Source organism: Lampetra fluviatilis, chromosome 2 (genome assembly GCF_964198595.1).
Source record: "Lampetra fluviatilis chromosome 2, kcLamFluv1.1, whole genome shotgun sequence".
NCBI lineage: Eukaryota > Metazoa > Chordata > Hyperoartia > Petromyzontiformes > Petromyzontidae > Lampetra > Lampetra fluviatilis.
This window is the reverse complement of record NC_136276.1, coordinates 5,913,826-5,934,041: the sequence shown is the minus strand read 5'-3', so window position 1 is coordinate 5,934,041 and position 20,216 is coordinate 5,913,826. Positions and strand designations below refer to the sequence as shown.

General features: G+C 50.3%; 1 pseudogene; it reads left to right on the top strand.

Moving 5' to 3' along the window:
• LOC144947066 (uncharacterized) overlaps positions 1 to 1,202 on the top strand; it is a 12,026-nt pseudogene extending 10,824 nt beyond the window's left edge.
• The last annotated feature ends 19,014 nt before the right edge of the window (positions 1,203 to 20,216 follow it).

Here is a 20,216-nt window from a genome sequence, read left to right as displayed (position 1 = left end):
CGCGAACCGAGTCGAACCCTAGACCCCCCCCCCCCCTGTCCTACAATCCCAAATTATCCCGCCCCCCACACCGCCGATTGCCCCCCAGTGTTTCCCACGGACCCTACCCCCACAGTGTCCCTCTCTCTGCCCATTGCCCCCCCCCACCCGCACCTCCCTCGTCTCTAATTGTTCCATTATCTCGAGTATCCCACCTCTCCCATGGTCCCATTGTGTGTCCCGTGCCCCCCCCCCCCTTCCCCGTACCCCACCCTCCTCTGTCCAATTGTCTCTCATTTCCCTCCCGGGGGGAGGGGGGGGTCCCCGGAGGATCCCCCCTTTCTCACCCCCTGCCCCCCCCGTGTTTTCAATTGTCTCTACAATACCCCCCCCACCTTGTCTACAACGCAGAGAGTTGGCACAATGGGCATAGCGCAGCTGGTGCATCTGCCAGTCATCTGGGTGGCAGTGAACCCCATGGCACCTGGGGCAGTCTGTTCCCCGCGACCTCCCTTCCGGCGGGGCCGTCGGCAAACTTTACCCGGCCTCGAAAAGTGGCGCATCTGGTGGCACAAGCGGCGCGGTGACGTCAACGCTACTTCGTGATGAACGTCGGTTGTTGTTGTTGTTTCAGTTTCATTTATTAGGTATAACCCTGTGAGCCATGCGGCTATTGACTCGGGTGCAACCGCAACAAAACAAAAACATCTTCTTAAAGTGACTACACGCAACAGAATTTTTTTTTGGAAAAAACAGCAAAGTCTTCCAGAAAAAAACACCGCATTTCAACGCTGTGTGCTGTTGTTGTTGTTGTTATTGGTGTGGGTGACGTCACCCCCCCCCCCTCTTATCAACCTCACCCCCACCCCCCAGGTGAGGTATCACCGCCTCCCATGCAGCATCATCATCATCATCAGCAGCATCATCATCATCAGCATCATCAGCAGCAGCAGCTCCTGCTGCTCCATCCCGCGGACCCGACGCCGCGCCGTTCGCGCAAGAGGCGCGTGCCCTACAGCAAGACGCAGCTGCGGGCTCTGGAGCGCGAGTTCGCGGCCTGCAGGTTCGTGACGAGGGAGAAGCGGCGACGCGTGGCGGCCCTGGCCGACCTCACGGAGCGGCAGGTGACCATTTGGTTCCAGAACCGGCGCGTCAAGGAGAAGAAGCTCATCGGCAGGGGCGTTCCTGCTGCGCGCAAGGCGGCGGCGTTGTCGTCGTCGTAGTCGCGATTCGCAGCAGCAGGAGCAGCAGAACCGCGGCTGCTTTTTGCCACGCGGACCACCGCGGATTTCTCAGGAGGCGGACAGGACGGGCAGGTGGATGGATGGGCGGACAGGCGGACGGTGGAGGTGGACTGTGGTTAGACAGGCAGACGGACGGGACAGGGAGGTGACTGGTTAGACAGGCAGACGAACGGGACAGGGAGGTGACTGGTTAGACAGGCAGACGAACGGGACAGGGAGGTGACTGGTTAGACAGGCAGACGGACGGGACAGGGAGGTAGACAGACGATGGGCAGACAGGCAGGCAGACGGACGGACACGCATGCACAACTTTACAGTGCCTACATACGCACCTACAAAAATATTATCCGTGTAGTCTTAACAGACTGTAGGGGCAAGTGCTGTTAGCGAGCACCTATGAAGGCCAGAACGGCAAACGAGGGGGTGGGTGGCCAGCACCACGCCCGGCCGCCTTTGTCTCCCTAGTAGCGATGCTTTTACGCACCGCACCAGGTACTCGTTTGAGACCGAGTCGACCTAGGGGAGGCCCAGAACCGGTTCATATAATCGTCACTGGTGTCGGCCGTGAGCGGGAATCGAACCCGGGTCGCCAGATTCGTAGCGCAGCGCGCTCACCGCTACACCACCGCTCCCCATACACAAACTCACATTCTGGTGTGTATACACACTCACATTCTGGTGTGCGTGCACACGCTCGCACGTGACCCAGGAGACAAGACGCGAATATCTCTCGCTCAGCCTGAAAGACTTTACAAACAAATGCTTTACGCGAGATGAACTACAAAGATAAAGATCCCCCGTATAGCCTTCAACAGACTGTTGGGGCAAGTGGTGTGTTAGCGAGCACACTACGAAGGCCGGCAGGGCACACGAGGGGGCTGGGTGGTCAACACCACTCCCGGCCGCCTTTGTCTCCCCAGTGCTGACGCTTACACACCGCACCAGGTCCTCACTTAAGGCTTCGCCGACCTAAGGGAGGCCCAAGGCCGGTTCGGATGTTCGCCATTGATATTTGCCGTGAGCGGGGATCGAACTTGGGTTGCCAAGATTCGTAGTGCAGTGCACAGACCACTGCATCACCGCTCTCCACGCGCCCGCACATAAACAAATGCAACTACTTAAACGTACTCTTTGGTTCTTTCGGTAAAGTCACGTAGAAAGAAAATAAATTAAATAATGGAGTACGACGTTTCGATTACAACACAAGCAACCGTCATCAGGTATAACTTAATTTGAGAGAGAGACAAAACACAGACACGGAGACACACAGACAGGCACACGAGCAGAGAGAGACAACACAGAGACACACAGAGAGAGACACACACAGAGACACACACAGAGAGAGACACAACATAGACACACACAGAGAGAGAGAGACACACACAGAGGCACACACACAGAGAGACACACAACATAGACACACAGACAGACACACAAGCAGAGAGAGACAACACAGAGACACACACAGATACACACACACAGAGAGACACACAACATAGACACACAGACATACACACAAGCAGAGAGAGACACAGAGAGAGACACACAACATAGACACACAGACAGACACACAAGCAGAGAGAGACAACACAGACACACAGAGAGAGACACAACATAGACACACAGACAGACACACAAGCAGAGAGAGACAATACAGACACACAGAGAGAGACACACAACATAGACACACAGACAGACACACAAGCAGAGAGAGACAACACAGACACACAGAGAGAGACACACAACATAGACACACAGACAGACACACAAGCAGAGATAGACGACACAGAGACACACAGAGAGAGACACACAACATAGACACACAGAGAAGCACACACACATACAAAGACAAAGATCCCCGTATAGCCTCTAACAGACTGTTGGGGCAAGTGCGATGAGCGAGCACCTCTGAAGGCCGGCACGGCACGCGGCCAACACCACCGGCATCCATTCGCCACCGAGTTACATGACGCAATCATAGCGATTGTGCCAGGCTAGGTGCACTTCGAGGCGGAAGGTGCTCTTACACACACATTTGACGACGACACTCCCTGTGACTGAGTCGCATTGAGACCGGGACTGTGGGAGCCGCCACACCGACCGTGCTATGCGCTCCGTGGTGCTGTGATCCCAAATGCGCTGTGCTTTGCTGGATAGCATCGTTTGTGCTATTACTCATGGCGCTATGATCTATATCGCTATGGATAATATCGCTATGATTCATAGAACTATGACTCATGGCGCTATCATCCATGACGCTATGATCCATATCGCTATGATCCATATCGCTATGACCAATGGCACTATGATCCATGATGCTATGATCCATATCGCTGTGACCAATGGGACTATGATCCATATCGCTATGATCCATATCGCTATGACCAATGGCACTATGATCCATAATGCTGTGATCCATATCGCTGTGACCAATGGGACTATGATCCATATCGCTATGATCCATGACCCATGGCGCGATGAATCATGGCGCTATGATGCATAGCGATATGATCCATAGCACCATGACCCATTATGCTATGGTCGATGGTGCTATGGCCCCATGGCGTCGCGCTACGATGCACGGTGGCTGTGTGATCGGCCCCTGACGCGGACGTCTCTCACAGGAGACCAACAAAGGGGACGCGTGCGATATGCAATGACCGGTTTTTATACGGGCAGTGTGCATCTGCGTCTTTTTATTTATTTATTATAAATGAATCTCCACGTTTACCCAACATCACGACAAAACAGACGTCTGCAACGCCTCCGTCGGTCATGCGGCATATTCATCACGAAGCGGCAGGGGGTAACATTTCAACCGGGGTTGTCGAGATCGGCGTTGCCCGGATCAATATTCCCGCACCCGGCCACACCAACACCCTGTGTAACTCGAGCTCTGGCTACGAGCCACGTGTCACCCTACTCCAGCCTACGTAACGACTCCGGGGACGACATACTCAGTGAGAATGTGAAGCCTCTCTTAGCGGAGATGTCACCGCGAACAGAAACATTCGCGGTTGAGTTGACGTTTCGGAGTCGCGCCCCTTCGGGGCTGTTTGGCAGGAATCTCCTTTATCAGGAATCTCAAATGCGCTACATTTGCAGGGAATAAACCCCGCCTCTATAACCCCCCTCCCTCCCCCCCGTATTGCCCCCCGATATCGGTGAGGTGTGTCAGTCTAGCTACAGCTTTGCCTCGCTTTATGCGGGGTCTGGTTTGTGCGATTGCGCAATGATACATGTGGCAGGGACCTATATGTACACACGCTTCACTGGAATGCGGTTCGAATTCACTCGACACGCGGCTATGCAGTCGGACGTGGGACAACGTTCGTTTCGTGTGTACTGTACGCGCTACTCGGGGAGGCAGTTTCTCTTTGTGCGGTTTCGCTTTGTGCGCACATTTTTCCTTGGAGCGCATCCACCGCACAAAGCGAGGGGAACCCGCAAAGGCACACATGCCGATGTACATTCAACTCGCTCGCAGCAGATGTGTTGCTCTCGAAATATGGGTTCGATATCTTGAAGCACGCAAGGACTTTCGTTTTCTCAGCGATTTGACGAATTTGTCACGATTCGATTAAAGGGTCGATTCGTAATTTTTGTCGAACGATTTTTTTCCCCCCGCCCTCGTCTGCGCAGTTTTTGCTCACTTTATTTTCCCCCGATTGAATAATGTTTCTGGAATTTGTGTAATTCGTACATAATATGGTTCTCGCTCTTGTAAGATTCGTTGCTATATATCGTGAGCTCATGAAACATTGATTTCGATCGATCGATTCATCTATGATGTACTGTACATGCGGTGGCGGGATGTTAACTACCTCGCCTGGTGTACGGGATGGTCGTTGTGTTCGATCCCGACCCTCTCCGGGACCTCAGGTTTTTTGCCTCCACAATTCGAATCAACGTGCGTTTCGAGTATTTGTCCGCTCAACATTTCTGTGTGATGAGCCACTTCGTTGAGCTATCGTGTGTGACCGGGGCGTTTCTAAAACATAAAGAGCTATACATTTCAGTGGGCCCTACCCGGTAAAACACTTTTGTTTATAATTTCGTTCACATGCCTGGAGAACGACGGAGCAGCAATGCGGGATGGAGTGCACGACTTGGCGCATCGATCGGAATCGTTTCGAATAATGCGAAATCTTTACAAACTCAGATGTAGCTCGGGGTGGGTAGGATTAGGTAAGGGGTGCTTTGGGGCAGGGTCCGGGAGGCGGGGGCGGGGGGGGGGCATCACCCCCCCCCCTAGGGTAACAGCTTTCTCAGGGTGAAGCTCCTTACGAGCCAATCACAACTCGTGGCAGCTAAAGTTAATGAGTATTACAACATTTGCAATGAGATCAGTATCGCAGTGCCACAGGGAGACGGAGGAGGGAGGAGGATGAGGAGGAGTGCGGGATTCGTGAAATGTGAATCGGTGTTCGGTGTTTGCATGTGACGCCAAAGTTTGTGTTGATGTTACACTGTTGTAGTACAATGCGGTGGTACATGTGAAGTGACACTAGGAGTGTGACGCTCCAGCACGCGTAGCGCGACACCAGAGCGCACGGTTTCTCAAACTCCAGTCCTCAGCGATCCGCCACCACGCTACGTGTGGTCGCTTTTATTTTTTTAAACCAATTGCCTCCCCGTTCAATTGCCTCCCCGTTCCAATGCGAATCAAGTCGTTCGACGCTGCACGCGCCTGATGATTGCGAAACAAGGTCCCACGTGACACTATTCACGCGCACACTTATACGGCTCAATCGCAATTTCAAATCGGCTCCATTGGCGCAGACAGCTTCAATTGCGTAGCGCGTCACGTGGGACGCATTTAATAATCATGGGGCGCGTGGTGCAGCGTGGAACGAGTTAATTTGTTTTTGATTTAAAGCTTTCGTGACTGCAGGGATTCATATTCTTGGTTCTTTCGGTAAAGTCACGTAGAAGGGAAATAATAAAATAATAAAAATAAAACATAATAAAATTATTCTCACGACGTTTCGGCCAGAGCTGTTCTTCACCTGAGGACGGCTACTTGCGTTGTGGCCGAAACGTCGTGAGAATTATTTTATTATGGTTTATTTTTAAATAATAAAATAATACAAATATTAAACAATAAAAATTCTTTTTTGAAATTTTCTTGTTGTGGATTTCACACCTGATGACGATTGCGTGTGTTGCAGAGAATGTTAATTGTTTTATATCAATATTATTTAATTATTTCCCTTCTACGTGACTTTACCAAAAGAACCAAGAAGATGAGTTAATTTGTATTTGAGCCTCTTACCGAATCCTCCCCACCACGCGTGCTGGCGGTTCGCTGAGGTCGGCAGTTTGTCAAAGTCTGCTGTGATGTGATGCTATTGTGTAAGACTACCGCATGAGACGAGCGCGCGTTGTTGTGATACTATGCTTTGGTGGGATACTATAGCACGTGTTGTGTGATCCTATAGTGTGATACTACAGCACGTGTTGTGTGATACTATAGCGTGATACTATATTGTGATACTACAGGATGATACTATAGTGTGATACTATAGTGTGATACTACAGCACGTGTTGTGTGATACTATAGTGTGATACTACAGCACGTGTTGTGTGATACTATAGCGTGATACTATAGTGTGATACTACAGGATGATACTATAGTGTGATACTATAGTGTGATACTACAGCACGTGTTGTGTGATACTATAGTGTGATACTACAGCACGTGTTGTGTGATACTATAGCGTGATACTATAGTGTGATACTATAGTGTGATACTATAGTATTACATTATAGTGTGACACTATAGTGTGATACTATAGTGTGATACTATAGTGTGATACTACAGCACGTGTTGTGTGATACTATAGTGTGATACTATAGTGTGATAATATAGTGTGATACTACAGTGTGATACTATAGTGTGATACTACAGCACGTGTTGTGTGATACTATACTATAGGATGATACTATAGTGTGATACTACAGAATGATACTCTAGCATGCGTTGTGTGCCGCTGCACTTTGCGTGCCGTGGCACTGATTCTGTGACACTGTGAAGGTGCGTAGCGTGAACGCGACTCTGTGGAACGCGACGTGACGCTCACGCGAGACACCGCGGTGCAATGTGTGCACGCCGAAGTATACGTGGAGTGCCGCTGCGTAGTTGTGACGCGTGTTGTGACGCGTGTCGTGACGCGTGTGTGTATTGTGTCGTGAGCACGTGGTCGCGTCGCTCCGGTGGCAGCGTACCGCACGCGTTGTCACGCACGACGGTGCTGCCCCACTCGGGTTCGCGTTGTTGTGACACTGTGCGTGACGCCACTCTATATAACGTTACGCTGTGGCATGCGTTCTCGTGACAATGCAGTGCGCAGTGCCGGATTAAGATAGTGCGGGGCCTGTAGCATGATGTTATAAAGGGGCCCTAAATTGAAAAAAACACTAATATTTGAACTTGCATAGTAAATTCGTTGTATTTTTTAATTTGCAATACAGCCACATAATACGACAAATCGCTAACCTTAAACACTCAGTCGTTCATTAAAGTTGAAGGCAGTATAGTACTACAGTAATAGAGCAAGTGCAGAATCACTGAACCGAAATTGATATTCTTTGGGTCTTTCGGTGAAGCCGCGTAGATAGAAAAATTATAAAAAAAATATCGCGACGTTTCGATCGCAACACAAGCAATCGTCATCAGGTGAAAACATTTGATAGCTTGAAAGCATTTAGCGCGGGGCCCTTAAAAGTGCGGGGCCCGTAGCTACTACTGTATATGTAGCTACTACTACATATGGTAGCTACTTGTACTACTAGGATACTCCGGCACTGACATTGCGACGATATAGTTTGTGTGTGTGTGTGTGACGACCGCGGCGAGAGCCTCGACCGTGAAGTTTGAGGCGCAGTTTGGCCAAACGCGAGCTGCTGCCGCGTATTGTTCGGCGATGATATCCGACGTTTCGCATCCGAGTGCTGCTGGGAGCTTCTTCGGGAACCCAACGGAGGCGCGCTCACTCCATCATTGCGTTGCGCCCCCCACCCCCGCACCTCCGATTAGCCACTATTGACAGTGTACGGCGCGAAGGAAGTTCAGCACGTATCATATAGGCGCTGCTGCTGGCTTCTGCTGGTGGTGTTTTCAGACTCTCGCCCCCAAATCCACTCGGTTGTGAAAGAAGCTCTCGCCACGAGCAGCGAAACGTCGGGCGTCGTGAGCGGAACACACAACGAGTCGCCGGCGGCGGCGTTAGACATCTCGAGGAGGTTGCGAATTATATCGACGGTGACAAATCTTTCCCCTGTTGCTCCTTGCGCAAAGCCGGCTTGGATGGACACGAAGAAAACGCGACGGCGAGCCACGAACTGTAGCGCCTTGGCGACAACCCACGTGGGGGGGGGGGGGCCCTATTTGAATCTCGGTTTATGGGGAGGTCCTGAGTCTCGCGATCTCGGGGTGGGGACGGCGGAACCGCTTTGCCGATATCCGCAGAAGGATCGGACGGAGAGAAAAAAAAACAAAACATGAAAAGCGTTGATTTGGATGTGGCCCACCGGGGTCGCTTTCTCTTCCTCTGTCCTTGCGAGGGGGCGGCCGGGGGAGGACGCGCGGTCGCTGCTGATGCCGCTGGGCGCTGTGACTCAAACGCCGTGCACGGCGCATTTGGCCTCTGCCTTCATCTCGAGCGTGTGCGTCGCGTGTGCGTGCGTCATAGGCCAGGGATAGGCAACCAAAATAACAGGTCGAGCAAAAACAGAAATCGAATTCGCTAACAAAATGTTTTAATGAATGTTTAAAGAGCCGCGATGCCACGTGACCGCGAGAGACGGTGGCTCCTTCATCAACGGCGCCACGAAGCAGTCCTTAGAGAGCCGCAGGTTGCCGACCCCCTGGTCATCGACGAATCCTTAGTGAATGTGAAATGTAAAAAAAAAAATTATGTTAATCATCATCATGATCCATGATAATAAACATTTGGACGGCGTTCGACCGGCGGTTTTGATGACTCTGTTGAGACGATGCAGTGCTGTTGCTGTTGTTGTTGCTGTTGTTGTCGCTATTACAGTTGTAGATTAGACTTTGTTAAGTTGTGTGCCAAGGTAATATCCCACATAGTTACCATATCGCTGTATACGTTTAAAGAAAATAACAAAAACCTACGACGTTTCGATCGCAATACAAGTGGTCCTGATGACGACCGCTTGTGTTGCGATCGAAACGTCGCAGGTTTTTGTTATTTTCTTTGAACCTATCTACGTGACTTTACCGAAAGACCCAAAGAATATGAATTCCTGCAGTCACGAAAGCTTTAAGTCAAGATTTAGCTGTAAAAGTCAAATGATACCCTGATAGTCGTGGGTGGACGTTACCACTGCTGCATTTGCTACGTGTTGACTGGCAAAACAATGTGCACACAGTTACAAAGACAAAGATCCCCCGTATAGCTTTAACAGACTGTTGGGGCAAGTGCTGTTAGCGAGCGCCTATGAAGGCCGGCAAGGCACACGCCCGGCCGCCTTTGTCTCTCCAGTGGCGAAGTTTACACACCGCATGAGGAACTCATTTGAGGCTGAGTCGACCTAGGGGAGGCCCAGGACCGGTTCAGATATCCTACAGTACCGTTCCCTACTCCTACCGTTACATACACATGCACGAATCATTACATATTGGCGTACACGCACGAAGCTACTAATACACACGTGTACATTGTTCAACATGTGCATAGTTGGACGTAGATATACATATAGTTGGACGTACGTTACATAACACGCACAGCTAACCATACGTAATTACATACTGTATACTTTGCAAGCCATCGATAAGTACACTTGGACGTGCAGCTAAAGTTGGAATTCCCTGCCATGGTTTTTTTCTGAGCTCTTAGAATAATAATAATAATAATACACCCTTACTAAATTCAACAAACGCTTAAACTTTTAATATATTTTTTGCAACGTTGATGCTTGCGCTGTTTGTCCCAGGTCGTTTGACGTTCATGGGCCTGTGCTCAGCAACTGTGTTTATAAATCGACGACGACAACAACAACAACAACAAACATCCCATATAGAGTACACAACATGAAGATTGAATGCATGAGAAATAGTTCACGCAAATGAAAACGTTTTCTTGCCTACTTGGAACTTATTCGCGCCCTGACGGGTTTCACGCTGTAATAAAGCGAACTCGTGCGTTTACCATGGGGTTTATAGGACAGACCAGTGAACACGTGTGTTTACCATGGGGTTTATAGGACAGATCAGTGAACACGTGTGTTTACTATGGAGGGATATGAAGGGCAGATCAGTGAACGACTGCTCGAGAGGGACAATGACATGGCCGTGAGTATACTCCTCGTGCAGAACATATCCTCAACGTGGAATAACCAAGAACATTTGGCTAATGTGTGTATGCTTACATTGTCGTGGCATATATATCCAGTATTCAGAATGTGTTCCACTATGTTTATGGAGTGGCCGGTCTATATTTGTGCTGTTACTTTAGTAAAATCGCACACGCAAAAACAACTATCCCCCGTTTCGTCTTAATTGACTCTTGGGGCAAGTTCTGTTAGCGAGCACCTATGAAGGTCGTCACGGCACACCACGTCCGGCCGCCTTTGCCTCCCTAGTCAAGAAGCGTACACACCGCACCAGCGACTAATTTGAGGTTGAGTCGACCTAGGGGAGGCCCAGGGACCGGTTCAAATAATATAATCGCCACTGGCATTGGCCGTGAGCCGGGAATCGAATTCGGGTCGCCGGGTTCGTAACGCAGCAGCGCTGTAATCGCTACACCCCCCCACCCCACACACACAGACGATATTATTTAGAGACAGACATCGCCTCGAACCCATTGCCAGTGGCTCTTTCCAATGCAGACAAAGACCCCCCCCCCCCCCCCCCCCCGCTGTCAATGTTATCGGCACGTACGAGGTTACAACGCCGCCGGCCCGAAATCTAAAAATGTACCAACACAAATGTCTCCTCCACGACGCAAACGACACGAGCGCATTGACGCGCACTGCGCCCCTCACTTGCAAACGGCGTTTGATGTCGAGACGGAGCAGTGAGACCCGGGGAACCGGTGTCGACGCAGGGCGTGGGATCAGCAGCAGCTCGAACGCTGGTGAGCTCACGATTCTACGGGTGGCATTCACAGCCACCGTCTCTCCTTCCTGGTTCGACGCGAAATTATAATAGGAACACGAAGGGGTGGGTGGTCAACACCACGCCCGGTCGCCTTTGTCTCCCCAGTGGCGATGTTTACACGTCGCACCAGGTACTCATTTGAGACCGAGTCGACCTAGGGGAGGCCCAGATCCGGTTCAGATAATCGTCACTGGGTGTCGGCCGTGAGCGGGAATCGAACCCGGGTCGCCAGGTTCGTAGCGCAGCGGGCTAACCGCTACACCACCGCTCCCCACGCACGCGCGCGCACGAGCATGTACGTTGAACTTCTTTCGCACCGCACGTAGCTAACTACGGAGTAAATGCGCTCATCGTCGGCATCACAGCTGCCGCAGCGTCTCATCCTCAGCCCTTACATCTCAAACTTTCTTTGCTCGTGGATGCACGAGCGTTTCGCTATGGTCAACTAACTCACTCGGGTGCGCGCCAATCCCACACGAAACATTATTATTCCTTTATTTTTAAAAGTTTACACACGTGTGTGTGTATATATTTATCTACATATTTATTACCACAACACGCGTGCCACGTGTGTGAATGTTTGTGTACGGGAACGTAAGAGCGGGGGCTGCGCGAGAGAGCGGCGGTGTCGCTTGTTCGTCAATTAAAGTATAATATTTCATATTGCTCGTCAATTAAAGTCTAATATTTCATGTTGTTCACGCGACACGAGAGCGACTGACTGTGGAACGCGGGGCGGGGGTGTCGGCATCTATCTCCCTGGTGATCTACCGCACGCGTCGTCTGAAGAAGGTCCACTGACCGAAACGTCGCCTACCACATTATCAAAGATTCCCCCCGTATCGCCTTAACAGACTGTAGGGGCAAGTGTTGTTAGCGAGCACCTATAAAGGCCGGCACGGCACACGCCTTTGTCTCCCTGGTGGCGATGTGCAAGCATCGCCACCAGGTACTCATTTGAGGCTGAGTCGACTTAGGGGAGGCCCAGCACCGGTTCAGATAATCGTCACCGGGTGTTGGCCGTCAGTGGGAATCGAACCCGGATCGCCAGGTTCGTAGCGCAGCGCGCTAACCACTACACTACCGCTCCCAGCTACACTACATATATACACATATATACACACACACCTCATTACAGGGCTGTGTCAAAGACGAATGTATCACATTTTATTATTATTAGACATGTGGTCATCTACGGTGGTTATATTATACAACAACTGATCCAAGTTCAAGGAACACAAATGATTTGTGTTGATTATATTGTGGCCGCGTTGGCAGTGGTGCACGGACAATAATTAACAACAACAACGACGACGACGATACTCAACAGATTCGTCAATAATACTGCGACCTTAAAATAAAGTAAAACGTTTCTATAATCGGGGACGTTTCAGGCAATGGTCCTTCTTCAGAGCACACGAAAGCAACTGACTCCAGTCGTTCAAGAGAGCGGTGGCGCAGTGGTTAGCGCGCTGCGCTACGAACCCGGCAACCCGAGTTCGATTCTAGCTCGCGGCCTGCCCCTAGGTCGACTCAGCCTCAAACGAGCAACCTGGTGCGATGTGTGAACATCGCCACGAGGGAGACAAAGGCGGCTAGGCGTGGTGCTGGCCGCTAACGTGAGCACTTGCGCCAACAGTCTGTTAAGGCGATACGGGGGATCATTACAGAGTTTAATCATCACACTAAAGCACGGTATGTACATCACACATCATTTATTTGCCGAACAATGTTTTGTGTTCGTTACAAATCTACCAACCACTTTATCTGTTTACGTGTTCCTTCGGTCGGGTTACGTAACCAAGCGCGCGCACCAAATCGCCATGCGTTGCCGCATAGAATTTCACCCAAAAAAAAGAAATTGGTAGAGGAAATCTATTGGAAGAGAAAATCATGCGAGGATCTGCCAAAACAAACGCCGCCGAGTCGCCCTCCCCCATGCCCTCCCCCCTTCTCCCACCCGGGGTGACGACGGCCCGCATGCCCAGACACCGCATGCCCCCCGGCAGCTTCTGTTCGGCCGGATGGAGGGGGGCTTAAACGGGCGCGGCACGGTCTGGAGAAGAGATGGAGCTGATGCGCCACGGGAGGACGTGGAGCTGATTGGATTAGCCGATGACCGGTACCAGCGGCGCCAAGGTCGGCCTCTGCGGAGGAGGTTCGTGAAGGACGCGACTGGGCAGCTGGAGGCAGTCGCCCTCCAGCAGCAACGGAGGGCTGAGGAGCGACGCTCACAACAACGAGCGGAGCGACGGGCGCCTAAAAGGCGGCAAGTTGGCACAATGGCGAGCACAGGTGTTGCATCGGCCAGTCATCTCAGTCAGTCAACCCATGGCACCTGGGTATGTTCCGTGACCTCCTGCCAGCGGGCCTTCGACGCGTTACGCGGACTCATAATTGCATATAGCCTGGCACAAGCGCCGTAGTGACATCACCACCACTTAGTGGTGAACCGTGGTGGTGGTGGTTGTTGTTGGTGTGTGTTCCGTCACCGCCTCCCCTCCCACATGGGCCCGCACGGGTTACTCCGATTTAAATTCATAAAGCCGAGATTTTATAATTGCTAAAAAAATATCCCAGGAAAAGTAAACTTTTTTTAATTTACGTATTTATTGAAGTGCAAGGTTTATATAATTGTTTAAATTTAAGAGCTTATATAAATAGGGGACGTTCATTGAAGTCGTGGTATTAGTTGAAGCCATGGTTTTATAATTAAAACCCACGGGTTTAAATATATATATACGGGGGTTATACCTACACGTAAAAACAACGGCATTTAAATTAAAGTAGTTGCATCATACCAGATAATTACAGCACCGTAGGTAATCCACTTCTGGATGAAGGCCGTGTCGGTCATGGCCGTTTGTCTGACCATACTTCACCACTCTGGCCGGTGCCGGGTTGGTGAACACTGAATATTAGAACGCTGCGAGTTTACATTAATAATTAATATGATTATCGGCTGTCACCACCCCCCCCCCATTCAATTAAAGCCGCAAGAATTACGTGGCAACAACAAACGCGGTTTAACTCACTAGCGCATTCGCTCTCTCTCTCTCTCTCACATCGCAGACCCAAGTCGTACGTGTACACTATAAACGCATGGAGCTCCCGACAATGAACCTCGCGTTTACTATTGAAGACCGGGGTTTCTGTATTTAAAAGTCCTCGTATATTTTTTTTTACACCACAGAACGGATTTTTTTTTTGATGTTCGATGTGTGTTGGAAGTTTTCGCCCAACCTCGGCACAGTTGCACTTTGCGTGTGTGTGTGTGGGTTTACGTGTGGTATATACATGTGGTATATAACGTGTGGTATATTACGTGTGGTATATTACGGGCGAGCGGTAGTGTAGTGGATAGCGCACTGCGCTACGAACCTGGCGACCCGGGTTCGATTTAAGGCCAACCACCCACTCGTGTGCCGTTCCGGCCTTCATAGGTGCTCGCGAACGGCACTTGCCCCAACAGTCGGTTAAGACTATACGGGGGAACTTTGTTTTTTGTATATACAGCTGGGGAGCGGTGGCCCAGTAGTTAGCGCACTGCCCTACGAACACAGCGACCCGATTTTCGCTCACTTTACCAATATCAGTGGCAAATATCTGAACCGATCCTGGGCCTCTCCTAGGTCGACTCAGCCTTAAAATTATTGCCTGGTGCGGTGTGTGTAGCACTGGGCCACTCACCCCCTCGTGTACCTCGCCGGCCTTCGTAGGCGCTCGCTAACAGTCTTCATCTCTGGTATAGACGATATTAAATTGTATCCATACGTATTGTTCTGTAGAGCATTTGATTATAAATTACAGATGACAACATACATATATACGCAAGGACAATATACGTAAGCACACGTGTATATATATACACACACGAAAATTGTAGATATATATATGAGACTGCGTTTGGCAGTCGTACATAGCAATACTCACCACGCCTTATGTTAAAAGGCAGTGGTAATGATGTTACTGTAGTGGAACGACGTTTCTGGCAACGTCCTGCAGAAGGGCGAGATGTTTTCCACACGGGATGCACGCGTGTACGATCACCATCATCATCAATATCGTCGTCGGCCGTGATCCATCCACTGCTGGGCGAAGGACTGACAAATCCGTCGCCATCTGTGACGGGCGCGCAATGCAACGAATCCCTCATCATAACTCCATCTCATCGCTCCGTCTCCCAGGGTGGGTGTTCTCCTGGTCGTGTTCTATCCGTCGGCTGCTACTCGGTCCCTCCGAACGACGCTTGCTGCCTAAGCCAACTTCACTTGCCTTGGTCGATTTAAAGCTATATATAATTTTATTTTATTTCACCAGATCTTTTCAGAAGCGACCAGGCCGCGGATGATAGCCTCAACAAAGTGACTTTATCGCGTGGAAATTAATAGCAGCAGCCAAAATAGTCAAAGCGCATGCTTAGAAATGTGGAGGGAAAAACCGGAGAACCCAGGGAAAATCCACGCGGGCCCCGGGGAGAATATGCAAACTCAAAATATACAGGCGTCAGATCGAACCCATTACCTGTATACGTGGGGCAGTTAACATCAGGCTCTCGTATGTTCTGTAATGCAGTCTCTCAGCGTGATCCCATGTGTGCATCCAATCCAGAGCCGTTCCTCGGGTGTGGCGAATCGGGGCGACCGCCCCAGGCCCCGCACTTTGGGGGGAGGGTTGGGCGCGTTTCGACGTCACGGTGTCAGATGTAATGCTTCCGTTTTTCTTTGAAGGCGCCGGGAAGCCACTGGAGTTATGCACTTTAAAATACAGATAAAAAAAACTAATTTCATTAAAACTTCTTTTTTGTGCGTTTAGTTTGTTGTCCCTCCTCTGATTAGCACTGTTGGCTACGTACGGTGCAAAAGAAGTTCAACACACGTGCAATGTCACGTGCAGGCAACACGCACGGATGAAAACATCTCTTCCTTTAGGCACTCTGCTATGTTGCCTTTAAATATGAAATTCAGACCAACAAAGCATGTCCACTCTCTCGTCCGCCTCCTTATGGCATCACGTCGCTTCCGATGCGTTTTCAACAATCGCCCTACGAGGTGCGCAACCCTCTCTCGTGCGTGCGTTGTCCCGTTTGTGTTCGGCCGCCAACATATGTCGTTCGATTTGCTGAGCCAACGTGGGGTGCAGCGCGACTTTGTTTGCTCCAATTTATCTTGAGCGCCGCTTTGCAGTCTGGTTCCACCACCCCCCCTGTATTGTTCACCACAGGCCGTTTTCCACGAAGTGGTTGAATATTCTGTCCGTGTATATTCATGGTTTTACTTTCTAGACTCCAACTGAGGCAAACACGCGTCTCCTCGCACGAGTCCCCTTCTAAGTTGCAGTGCTTCGTGCAATCTTAGTTGCAGTATTTATATTTCAGAAAATGTTTATTTTATAAAAGTACATGTCTCAATTTAGGCTTCTTTATGTACTTGGGTATCGGTTTGAGAGCGATGGCTGCATGCATTCTCTTACTGAGGCAATGCTTTTAAAATCGTCCACCAAAGCGCCAGGCAGTGAGTTATTTACAATTTGATATTAATTCGTCTTGTCACACAATCTCAGACCCATTATTCTGCTATCAAATTGTTCACGGAAACAATTTTGGAACGGATTTACGGAGAGTGTGGACACATAACAACCACAAGCGCAATCAGATTTTGAAAAAGATTTCTCCACCATCAATCGCATCCAAACACACGGTTTCTGATAATCAGCGCTTAAAAAAAAAATAGACGCACATATATACGACGTTAATGTAAATGTAAATTTTTTTATAATATATTTCAATGTAATTTAAAGTTACATTTTTTTTAAATAAGCATGTTAACTTATACATACTTTAAAATATATATTTCAAATAAGCAATTAAAATTTTCAAATGTTTACAAATATATTTTAAAAGTTAATCGCTCATTTTTAAACGTGTTAAAATTAAATCATAACACCCCCATCAACATCCAAGTTAAATACAAATTACAATTGTTCAGTCTCATTGGCGTTTTTGTATTATATCTTGACTTAAAGCTTTCGTGACTGCAGCAATTAATATGCTTGGGTCTTTCGGTAAAGCCACGTAGATAAATCAAATAAAAAAAAAATATAAAGAATATTTTGTAATTTTTTTTAATCTACGTGACTTTACCGAAAGACCCAAGCATATGCGTTTTGTATTATTTGTGTTATTATCTATTTGTACGATTGTACAATTTCATTAATAATACGGAATTTACGTGCGCAGTACATGATTAACAGCATCACAGACGTTTAATGTTCTCTCGTATGTTGAGTCAGACACGGGGACATATAACCTAACCCCCCTTTCCCTCCTAAATATGAAACGCAGTTCCCCTCGCATTCGCGAATTCTACTTTCGCACAGACTTTCACGAATCTAACCCTCGCGGATATCGAGAGCTTTGACCGTATTGCATACACGCGAGACTCCCTCCAAATGCCGCAAAGCTATACATCGGTGAACGTATGTGCGCACATGTGTGCGCACGTGTGTACGCACGTGTGTACGCACGTGTGTGCGCACGTGTGTGCGCACGTGTGTGCGCACGTGTGTACGTTGAACGTCTTTCGCAACCGTACGTAACCAACCGCGAGAGTCTGTGGTGCGGGTAACAAGACGCATTATGCGCGTCCGCGGGAGACGCAGAGACACGTGTTGCACGCACAACGCGCACACATCTCGGCGCGCTCCGCGTGTGGTGCAAAGCTCCTTACGCGGGCGCGCGCAGTGCCGCCACAGAGCCGCGCGGTCGATTCAACTCTTCGCGGCTCCACGTGTCCAGCCACCCCCCCGCCCATCCCCCAGAGGTTCAGGCTCCAGACTCCAGACTCAGCGCTCCACAAGTTCAACGCTCCGAGCTCCAGAAGTTTAGAGCTCCGAACCGCAGACTCCACGACTTCGCTGCAGTATGGATTTTTGTTGAACTTCTTTCGCACCGTACATATGCAACCGTGCTAATCTACGAGTTCAGAGCTCCAGACTCCAGAATCCACAACTTCAACGGTCCGAACTCCAATTTCTACAGCTTCAGAGCTCCAGACTCCAGAATCCACTACTTCAACGGTCCGAACTCCACACTCCACAGCTTCAGAGCTCCAGACTGCATGCTCTACGAGTTCACAGTTCCCGACTCCAGAATCCACAACTCCAAACCTCCGGGCTCCAGGTTTCACAACTTCAGAGCTCCGGGCTCCATGCTCCTGGAGTTCAATGCTTCGGACTCCACACTCCACAGCTTCAGAGCTCCAGGTTCCACGAATTCACAGCTCCGGAATCCGGGCTCCAGGCTCCGGGAGTCTCAGCGCCGGGATGAAAGCGCGCGTCTCGTTCACGCACGCTCACTGAGAACAACACCGCGCCCACGGCTACATCCCAGTGCGCGCGGTGCCCAGTGACAGGACATCGCAAACTACGGCTCCGCTTCACAGGGGGTTGGATGAGGTGGGCGGAAGGGGTAGACGGAGGAAGAGGGGACGGGGCCCTTCTCTCTCTCACCCCCATCTCTCCCTCCCCTCACCCGCTACCCCCCCCACCCGGCCCCATCTCTCCATCCCCCTCCCCCGCTACCCTTGGCCTTGACGCCCGGACCACGTGGCGCGAGGCCTCGGATCCTCGCAGAAGTCCTCTCTCGCCACCTGCCGGAGCCGAGGGGCCCAAATGGTGGGCCCCTGTGACCTGAGCCTCCAGCCATGGGCCCCGGGACCTGCCCCTAACTCTAAACCCGACCCCAAACAACTCTACTACCCAATACTAACCCCCCGAAATGCCAACCCCGTAATTCCAAACGCGACACCTTAAACCCTTTATCTCCTACACTCACCCCCTGCGACCCAACATTAACCCCGAAGTCCTATCACTCGCCACGAACCGTGCGCCTTGACCTTAGGTCCTTCGACAACAACCCTTGACCCTTTGGGCCCTGACACCTCTCCAGTCTCATCCCTGACTGCCCCTCTTGGTATGGAGAGGCAAGCAGAGCCGCGATCACACGCGCGCATCCTTCACGCGCGCATCGTCCACGCGCGCATCCTTCACGTGCGCATCGTCCACGTGCGCATCGTCCACGCGCGCATTGTCCACGCGCGCATCCTTCACGCGCGCATCGTCCACGCGCGCATTGTCCACGCGTTGCGACCAGACTGGCGTTTCTGTCCCAACTCCGCGTGAGTACAGCTGCCGGAGCGACGATGCAGAGCCAACGGTTCTGTCTCTCTCTCTCTCTCTCGCCCGATCGCTCTTTCTCTCTCTCTCTGTGTGATGCGGGGCTCGAGAGATGAACCCGGCGAAGGCAGTGACGCGAATGAAGGTAACACTGCGCCGTTGGCCTGAGAGAGAGAGAGAGAAGCGACGGGGAAATCTCTGCAGAATGCCCAAGGGCTGGGAGTTTAAAAGGGCTCTGTGTCATATTCTTAGGTTTTTTCGGTAAAGTCACGTAGGTAAAAAATTTAAATTAATAAAAGTAAAATAAAACAAAATAAAAAATCACGACGTTTCGGAAGCAACACAAGTACTTGATACAGCTGTCGTGGCTGTGACGGTTCCACCTGAAGACGGAGGCTTGTGTTGCTTCCGAAACGTCGTGATTTCTTATTTTGTTTTATTTTACTTTCATTAATTAAATTTTTTTACCTACGTGACTTTACCGAAAAAACCTAAGAATATGAATCCTTGCAGTCACGAAAGCTTCAAATCTAGGCGCTGTGTCAGTTCACCAGTGCGAATGAGTCTCATTGGCCTGAATCGTGCGTTAACAATCGCGGCGTGCGCGACTTTCCTTGACCGCCACGCACGTGCGCGCCCCTCTTCAAGGGAGAGTTGCCACGACCTGTCTGTTGACACGTTGCTGCGAA